Source organism: Aegilops tauschii, chromosome 3 (assembly GCF_002575655.3).
Source record: "Aegilops tauschii subsp. strangulata cultivar AL8/78 chromosome 3, Aet v6.0, whole genome shotgun sequence".
NCBI classification, from domain to species: domain Eukaryota; kingdom Viridiplantae; phylum Streptophyta; class Magnoliopsida; order Poales; family Poaceae; genus Aegilops; species Aegilops tauschii.
In genome coordinates this window covers 412,647,910-412,657,840 of record NC_053037.3, presented here as the reverse complement: position 1 = coordinate 412,657,840, position 9,931 = coordinate 412,647,910, and positions in this window count along the sequence as shown.

Here is a 9,931-nt window from a genome sequence, read left to right as displayed (position 1 = left end):
CATTAATTAAATAAGAGATACTGTGATATCCCAACATATCCATGTTCCGACATGGAACAAACTTCAACTTCACCTGCAACTAGCAACGCTATAAGAGGGGCTGAGCAAAAGCGGTAACATAGCCAAACAACGGTTTGCTAGGAAAGGATGGTTAGGGCTGACATGGCTAAAATGGGAGACATGATATAGCAAGTGATAGGTAGCGGAGCATGGCAATAGAGCGAACCACTAGCAAAGCAAAGATAGAAGTGATTTCGAGGGGTGGTCATCTTGCCTGCAAGGTTCTCAGAGTTGTCGAAAGCTTGATCCTCGTAAGCGTACTCGACAGGTTCCTCGTTCACGAACTCGTATCCCGGCTCTACCCAAGACAAGAACACAAACAAACGGAACCACAATCAACAATGAGAAATGCGCAAGCAACATGATGCAAAACATGTATGATATGCAAGATATGATGTGCGATGCATGTGCGAGCTCCGGAAAGAAAATGATGAACATGGCAGTAACTTGGCAAACCAAGCATTCCACTGGAAAGATGAGGTGATTTCGGTCGAAATCGATATAAAGATCACCGGAATCGGATGCACGGTTTGCAAATGGCAAGCAAAACAAAAATGACGCTAATCTGCGATAAACAGCAAGATAGCACTTAAAATGCAACAAGTAACAATGCTACAGCACCCCAACATAGCAACAAAGCACATGGCAGTAATCTACAGGAGATGCTTGACAAAAGATGAACACTGAGCTACGGCTAGTTCACAACATATCAAGCTCAAACAAGCATGGCAAACGTGCAAAAGATTACAGGTTCACAGACTTGGTGAAAAACTGGACATGGCAGAAATCAGCATCAGGTAGCAATGTTTAGAGCACTAAATCAACATGCTACAGGAACTTAACATAGCAAAACAAGGCATGGAAGTGTTCTACTAAAAGCACATGACAAAAGTCCCTTACTGACCATAAGCCAAAAAGGATCAGAGAATATGATGGCAAGCGTGTAAACATAGCAAGTTTCGTTATCAGGTTTCAGACTTAGCAGAAAACAGAGCATGGCAGAAATATTAATATGTAGGCCACTTTGTGAGCTTGATGCACTCAGTACAGAGTAATGCATGACAAACCAAGCATACCTACAGCAATATGGAATGTTTATGAAGCTAACCATGGCAATAACAATAGCATAGCATATATGGATGAACTACAATAAGCTTGGCAAAAATGCATGTCATGTTAAGAATCTGCCAGAAATATTTTATAGCAAAAGTAGAGCAAGATAGAGTCATGCTATGGCACCCCAAAATTGCAAACAATTGCAGGAATGGATCAATTACAACTATAGCTACAATACATCCTTACTGAACATCTCCAAAATATGCATGGATCTCTCTGTAGCATCAAGTTTACATGGCAACAAAATTACAGCAGACAAGGACTTAGAGAAATCTTAAGTCCCTGAAATCAGAAATATTACGGGACCTACTTTGCATGCTTGTGCTAGTCACCACAGAGATCACAAAAATACATGGACTACACCACTGGAAAGATGGCATGGCATACTTAAAAACTCTTGTAGAGCTCATGCTCAAAAGATGCAGAGATTAAAAAATACAAAAATAACAAATCTCCAAGTTCTGATAAGAACCAGAGAATAACAGCAACTAGCCCTCTTCCAACGAAGATTTGGGCATCAAGATTACCTCTAATGAACATGGTGCAATCGAACAAAATGAAGAGCATCGCGAGACGAACAGTTTAACATACTATACGCGTGAATCGAAGCTACATGCACGAAGTTATCGCATCGGGAACAGAGGCATATGCTGAGAAAATATTATGACTTAGAAGAAAAAACGGGAGCTCGGGGGAAAAGTCAACGAAGGCTCACGATTGGATCTGGATCGAGCCGTTCCTCGAGCTCGAGCCCGACGGCGCTCGGGGCTCTGGTGGCCGGAGCTCGCCGGAGGGAGGAAGGAGGGCGGCGCGAGGGCGGCGGTGGAGGCCGGCGGCGGGGACCGAAGGGGAGGCCGGCGGCGGGCGGCGGCGGGACCGCGTCGGGCGGCGGCGGAGATGGCGGGGCCGGCCGGCGGCGATGGCGGGCACCGGAGGCGGCGAGGGCGGCGGAGATGGCGCGGGGACGCGCGGGGCGGCGGAGGCGCGCGGGCCCGCGGGCCGGCGGTGGGCCTGGCGGGCCGCGGCGGCGGCGGGGTTGACGACGGCCACATGGCAGACGCGGGTTCGCCGCGGGGGCGGCGACGACTTCGTCCGGCGGCGCTGGACACGTCCGCCCGCAGAGAGGCGATTTAGGGTTACGGGAGACTGCGATTTCGTTTTCGGGATGCCCACATATAAATAGGTAGAGGGAGTTAGGAGACTCCAAATGAGGTGCGGTTTTCGCCCACACGATCGTGATCGAACGACCTAGAGCATGGAAGAGAGTTTGGTGGGTTTTGGGCTGGTTTTGGAGGGGTTTTTTGCTGGATACTCAAATGGACTTTGCGGATGCCCGGTTAACCGTTGGAGTACCAAACGACCTCCGAATGGAACGAAACTTGACCGGTAGTCTCCGGGTGGTATAAAAAGACCACTTGACAAGCCTCGGTCCATTCCGAGAAAGTTTGATACACGCACATGAAAGAAAACAAGAGGGGTGCACCGGAGGAGATAGGAGCGCCGGATTGGAAAACGGACAACGGGGAAAATGCTCGGATGCATGAGACGAACACGTATGCAAATGCAATGCGCATGATGACGTGATATGAAAATGCATGACATGACAAAATACAAAACAAAAGACAAAACCCGACAACGGAGGGAAAAACATATCACATAGCCGGAAATAGCAAGAGTCGGAGTTACAAATATGGCAAGTTACATGCGGGGTGTTACAACACTCCACCACTACGAGAGTATCTCGTCCCGAGATCTAGGACTGAAAGAACTCCGCATATTCGGAACGGAGATGGTCCTCGCGTTCCCAGGTGGCTTCCCGGTCGGAATGGTGCGACCACTTCACTTTCAGGAATTGATAGACTTGTTGCGAGTCTTGCGCTCAGTTTCTTCAAGAATAGCAACGGGGTGCTCATGATAAGACAAATCTTCTTGGAGGTCAATCTCTTCGAAGTCGATAGTGCGCTCAGGCGTCTTGAAGCACTTGCGGAGCTGTGACACATGGAACACATCGTGCACGTTCGCGAAGTTGGAAGGAAGCTCAAGTTGATAGGCGAGGTCGCCTCTTTTTCCAATGATCTTGAAAGGACCCACGTATCTAGGGGCAAGCTTCCCTTTGATACCGAAGCGACGAGTGCCTTTCATTGGAGAGACGCGGAGGTAGACATGGTCTCCGATCTCGAAAGCCAAATCACGATGCTTACTATCAAAGTAGCTCTTCTGACGCGATTGCGCGGCTTTGAGATTATCACGGATGACTTTACACATTTCTTCAGCTTCAGTGATTAAGTCATTGCCAAGAAGTTGGCGTTCACCAGTCTTTGACCAATTGAGAGGAGTACGGCACTTTCTGCCATAGAGAATCTCGAATGGGGCCTTGCCCGAACTCGCTTGGAAGCTGTTGTTGTAGGAGAATTCAGCATAAGGAAGACAATCTTCCCATTTCATGCCAAAGGAAATGACACAAGCCCTGAGCATATCTTCAAGAATTTGATTGACTCGCTCGACTTGGCCACTAGTTTGAGGATGGAAAGCTGTGATGAAGCGAATGTTTGTGCCCATGGACTTCTGGAAGGAGTCCCAGAACTTAGAGGTGAAGATGCTTCCACGATCTGAATAAATCAATTGTGGAATGCCGTGCAAGGAGACAATTCTGGAGGTGTAAAGCTCTGCCAGCTGAGCTGCTGTGATGGATTCTTTGATTGGAAGGAAATGAGCCACTTTAAAGAGCTTGTCGATGACAACGAAGATAGCATCATTTCCGCGCTTGGACTTTGGAAAACCAGTCACGAAGTCCATTTCGATATGATCAAACTTCCATTCCGGAATAGCAAGAGGTTGGAGGAGACCAGCTGGTCGTTGGTGTTCTGCTTTCACTCTTCGGCAGACATCACATTCATTCACGAATTGAGCAATTTCTCGCTTCATTCGAGTCCACCAATACGACTGTTTGAGGTCATGATACATCTTCGTACTTCCAGGATGAATGGAAAGGAGAGAATTGTGCGCCTCGTTCATTATGACTTTCCTTAGATCACCTTTCGGAACCACAATCCGGTCCTCGAAGAACAAAGTGTCTCTGTCATCAATGCGATAGCACTTGTATTTGGAAAGACCCTTGTCGATACCACGTTTCACCTTCTTCACCATGGCATCAAGGAGTTGTGCCTCATGAATTTGATCTTCCAACGTAGGAGATACTATGAGGTTGGCAAGAACACCTTGAGGAACAACTTGGAGATTCAGCTTGCGGAAAGCTTCACAAAGATCCGGTTGGAAAGGCTTGGGGATTAAGCTGTTGCAATAAGCCTTCCTGCTTAAAGCATCTGCAATGACATTTGCTTTGCCTGGAGTATATTCAATACTCGGATTGTACTCTTAAATCATTTCGACCCATCGAGTCTGCCTGAGGTTGAGGTTGGGCTGAGTGAAGATATACTTGAGACTCTTGTGATCAGTGAAAATGTCCACTTGTCTTCCCAACAAGAGATGTCTCCACGTAATCAATGCATGGACAACGGCCGCCAACTCAAGATCGTGAGTGGGGTAGTTCTTCTCGTTGGGCTTCAACTTCCGAGAGGTATAGGCCACAACTTTCTTCTCTTGCATTAACACAGCACCGAGACCTTGGAGAGAAGCATCACAGAAAACTTCATACGGCTTGGATTCATGAGGAGGAGTCAAGACAGGAGCTGTGACTAGTTTCTCTTTGAGAGTGTTGAAAGCAACGTCACACTCAGGAGACCAGACATACTTCACATGCTTCTGAAGGAGGTTGGAAAGAGGTTTTGCAATCTTGGAGAAATTCTCAACGAATCTTCGGCAATAGCTTGCAAGACCCAGAAAGCTGCGGAGCTGCTTGACATTTTGAGGAGGTTCCCAATCCACAACTGCGGACACCTTCTCAGGGTTAACAGCGATGCCCTTGGCAGAGATGATGTGACCAAGGAAAAGAACTTCATCGAGCCAAAACTCACATTTGGAGAACTTCGCATAGAATTGATACTCTCTGAGCTTGTCGAGCACCAATCGCAAATTTTTGGCATGATCCTGTTTATTCTTGGAGAAGACCAAGATATCATCGAGATACACCAGAACGAATTCATTGGTATAGGGGTTGAAGATGAAATTCATCATCCGAGAGAACACCGGAGGAGCATTGACAAGGCCGAAAGACACGACAGTATATTCATAAGAACCAAAGCTCGTTCTGAATGTTGTCTTGGGAATATCTTCTTCACGAATGCGAATCTGATGATAACCCATACGAAGGTCAAGCTTCGAGAATACTTTAGCACCCTTGAGTTGCTCAAATAGCTCATTGATGTTGGGAAGTGGATACTTATTCTTGATTGTCTTCTTGTTCAATGGACGGTAGTCGACACAAAGTCGGTCCGTGCCATCCTTCTTCTTGACAAAAAGAACACCACAACCCCATGGAGAAGAACTCGGTCTGATCAAACCCAGACGTTCTTGTTCATCGAGCTGCTTCTTCAATTCCTTCAGCTCGTTAGGTCCAAGCTTGTATGGACGCTTGCAAACGGGTTCAGTGCCAGGCTCTAGTTCGATAACGAACTCAACTGGCCGATGAGGAGGCATACCCGGAAGTTCTTCTGGAAAGACATCTTGATACTCGCAAACGACTGGAATTTGAGAGATGGCATTCAATTCGCCCTTCTCATTGAGAGAGAAAAACCGAATGGTTTCATCACGAGCAGCAAAAATAATCACATCCTCAGACGAGTGTGTCAATTGAATTTCCCTGGCAGCACAATCAAGTTGAGCCTTGTGCTTAGAAAGCCAGTCCATCCCGAGAATAAGATCAATATCCGAGTCACCAAGGACCATTGGAGAAGACTGGAATTTATAATTGCCCATCTTGATAGAAACATCGGGAGCCATCATTTTGGTATTCATGAATAATCCCGGAGAGGAAACTGCTATCGGCTTAGGCAGATCAACAGTATGCAAATTGTTCATGGATGCAAAAGGTCTTGATATGAAAGAAATAGATGCACCAGTATCAAAAAGAACTTTTGCAGGAATATCATTAACAGGAAGATTACCCATTATCACATCAGTAGATTCCTCCGCTTGGGCTGCATTCATCATGTTCACCTTAGCAGACTTTGGATTATGCTTGACCACTACATTGCTGGAAGATCTGACAGGAGGAGGAGGAGGAAGACGCCTCTGGTTGAAGCACTTGTTAGCATAGTGACCTTTCTGCTGACATTTGTTGCAAGTCACCTCTGAGAGTGGACGGTGATAAGGAGCATTGGACTTTGGAGCTTGATTCTGAGACTTGTTCTGATAGCCAGAGTTGGAAGAACTATGGCCACCTTTGTTCTTCTGCTGATAAGGCTGACGAAACGGAGGAGGAGGAGGCAACCAGAACTTCTGTTGCTTAGCTGTCACAAGTGAGGAAGAAGAAGACTGAACTGCGTCTCTGACTCTCTTCTTAGAAGCCTCACACTTGAGCTGAGCAGCCTCTTGCTTCAGTGCCATATTGTAGAATTGATCAAACTGAGTAGGCTCAACAAGAACGAGAGCTAACTGCAGATCCTCTTTAAGGCCACCTCTGAAGTGATAGATCATGCTCTTTTCATCAGGAACGTCTTGTTTAGCGAAGCGAGCAAGTTTCTGAAACTGAATGTTGTATTGATACACAGACATGTTGCCTTGCTTGAGATTGCGGAACTCCTCACGCTTGCTCTCAACAACACTTTGTGGAATGTGGTGCGCTTTGAAGTCCCGACAGAAGTCAGTCCAAGTGATCACACGACCTCCTCTGGAATCTTTGTATTGCTGAAACCAATCAGCAGCTTGGTCCTTGAGCTGGAAAGAAGCAAACTTGACATAGTCCTCAGGCCTGACATTGCTACATTCAAAATGCTTGTTGATGTCCACGAGCCAATCATCGGCATTCGTGTCCTCGGCACAGTAGCTGAAAGACTTGGGCTGATTTGCGAGAAACTGGTTGAGAGTGGCAAAGTGAAACTGATTGTTGCCTTGACCTTGATTGCCTTGATTGCCTTGCCCTTGATTACGTTCTTGCAAGAGTTGCAGAATCATCTGAGCAATGGCGTTGGTGGCTGCCATGATTGCTTGCCATGCCTCCGGAGGTGGAGGTGGTGGCGGAGGGTTCGCTTGACTCCCTTCATTGCGATCCGGATTCTGACGCGTTGGCGGAGCCATCCTGAAGAGGTTGACATCCGTTAGCATCTTGATAGACAAATAGATAAGTAGAATCAATGGATAGAAATTGCAACATATAGTCTTCACAATAAACATTCGAACGAAGATGAACGAATGAATTCCGTAGTAAATCATCACACTTCCATAAGTTGAGAAGCCACTTGAAAAAGGTATGGAATGAACAAATGAATTCGAAGAAACTCGAATACCACAATACAAAATAAAACAAAGTATTGGCTTGCAGAATAAGCCGGAACAAACATATGATAGATATTTCGTCCGAAGTTTTCGTGGTGGGGCCCACACGGGCTCAATCGTACAGCACCATCATGTACAAGGCTGTGCACATGACATACGAAGCGTCCCCGAGTCGGCAAAGCCATGGACTCTTTAAGACACAACGAGACCACTTTAAAATCAACCGTATACAGGCGGACCACTAGACGTCGAACCCCAATCTCATATCATGCATCTGTCGGAAAGATATCCTAAGGCTACTAGAATTCCCACTTATAAACTCCCGAAACTTTCTGGTTATGCAATCTGGTGTAGGGGATACAGGGGACACAAAATATATCACCCAAACTAACAATCCCTAGATCCAGCTGTATCCATCCGTCAACACATAACCAAGAAACCTTCGGAAATCGTTTACCTCAACCTTCGAAAAACATCCGTTATACAAGTTATGGCAATACTCCCGAACTCCCGCCCCAGTACTGGGTGGCGTCTAGGTGATCTCACCAACAACTGATTTCGATGTCGGCGAAACTCAGGTATTCCAGAACTGCAACGATAAAATTGTGACGACAACACCTCGGAGCTCAACTCCCCGGGACACTGCCACAACCCCTAAATGACAGGAGGCACCAAGAACAATGTTCTCGTCACAAATCGATCGGAGCGATTCCAAGATACCCGCGTGATCCTAAATTTTTTTTAGTGAAATTTGAGGAGAGAGTAGTCAAAACTTCTACGTCAGGAGACCTCACCAGAGCGACGAAGGGACTGAGGAGTAAAAAGAATCCTACTCCCCGATATATATAATCCTAAGACTCAAACATTTTTGATCTAGACTCAACAACGCCAGCGATTCGATCAAGCAGGGGGCTCCTAAGTCGGGGATGGCTCTGATTACCAACTTGTAACGCCCACGATGCGGCTATATCTCCCACGTGTCGAGGCACGACTTAGAGGCATAACCGCATAGTGGTTTTGTCGCAAGAAGGGTCATCTTCACACAATCCCATGTAATGAACAAGAATGGGATAAAGAGTTGGCTTACAATCGCCACTTCACACAATACATAAATATCATCATACATCATCCAAATTACAATCATAAAGACCGACTACGGCCAAAATCCAGATGAAAATAAGACAACCCCAAATGCTAGATCCCCGATCGTCCCAACTGGGCTCCACTACTGATCATCAGGAAAAGACACATAGTAACGACCACGTTCCTCGTCGAACTCCCACTTGAGATCGACGCCTTCATCTGCACTGGCATCGTCGGCACCTGCAACTGTTTTGGTGGAATATGTGAGTCACGGGGACTCAGCAATCTCACACCCGCGAGATCAAGACTATTTAAGCTTGTAGGAAAAGAGGAGTAGTGAGGTGGAGCTGCAGCGGCAAAAGCATATATGATGGCTAACTTGCGCAAATGAGAGCGAGAAGAGAAGCAACGGAACGGTCGTCATCTAGCAATGACCAAGAAGAGGTCCTGAACACCTACTTACGTCATACATAACACAGACCGTGTTCACTTCCCGGACTCCGCCGAGAAGAGACCATCACGGCTACACACGCAGTTGATGTGTTTTAATTGGGTCATGTGACAAGTTATCTACAACCGGATATTAACAAATTCACATCTGCCTCATAACCGTGGGCACGGCTTTCAAAAGATAATACCCTGCAGGGGTGTCCCAACTTAGCCCATCATAAGCTCTCACGGTCAACGAAGGATAAACCTTCTCCCGAAAAGACCCGATCAGTCTCGGAATCCCGGTTTACAAGACATCTCGACAATGGTAAAACAAGACCAGCAAAGCCGCCCGAATGTGCCGACAAATCCCGATAAGAGATGCACATATCTCGTTCTCAGGGCACACCGGATGGGCAAGACGTCGGGTTGGCATAGACCCTGGTTGCCCAGGGGGCGCCGGACATCGCCCAGTTTGGGCCAGCATTCGAAGGAACACTGGTCCGGGGGTTAAAATAAGATGACCCTCGGGCTCGCGAAAACCCGGGGGAAAAAGGCTTAGGCGGCGAATGGTAAAACCAAAGTTGGGCCTTGCTGGAGGAGTTTTATTCAAGGCGAACTGTCAAGGGGGTCCCATAAATCACCCTACCGTGTAAGGAACGCAAACTCAAGGAACATAATCCCGGTATAATAGTAACTAGGGCGGCAAGAGTGGAACAAAACACCAGGCATAAGGCCGAGCCTTCGACCCTTTACCAAATATATATAGATGCATTAATTAAATAAGAGATATTGTGATATCCCAACATATCCATGTTCCGACATGGAACAAACTTCAACTTCACCTGCA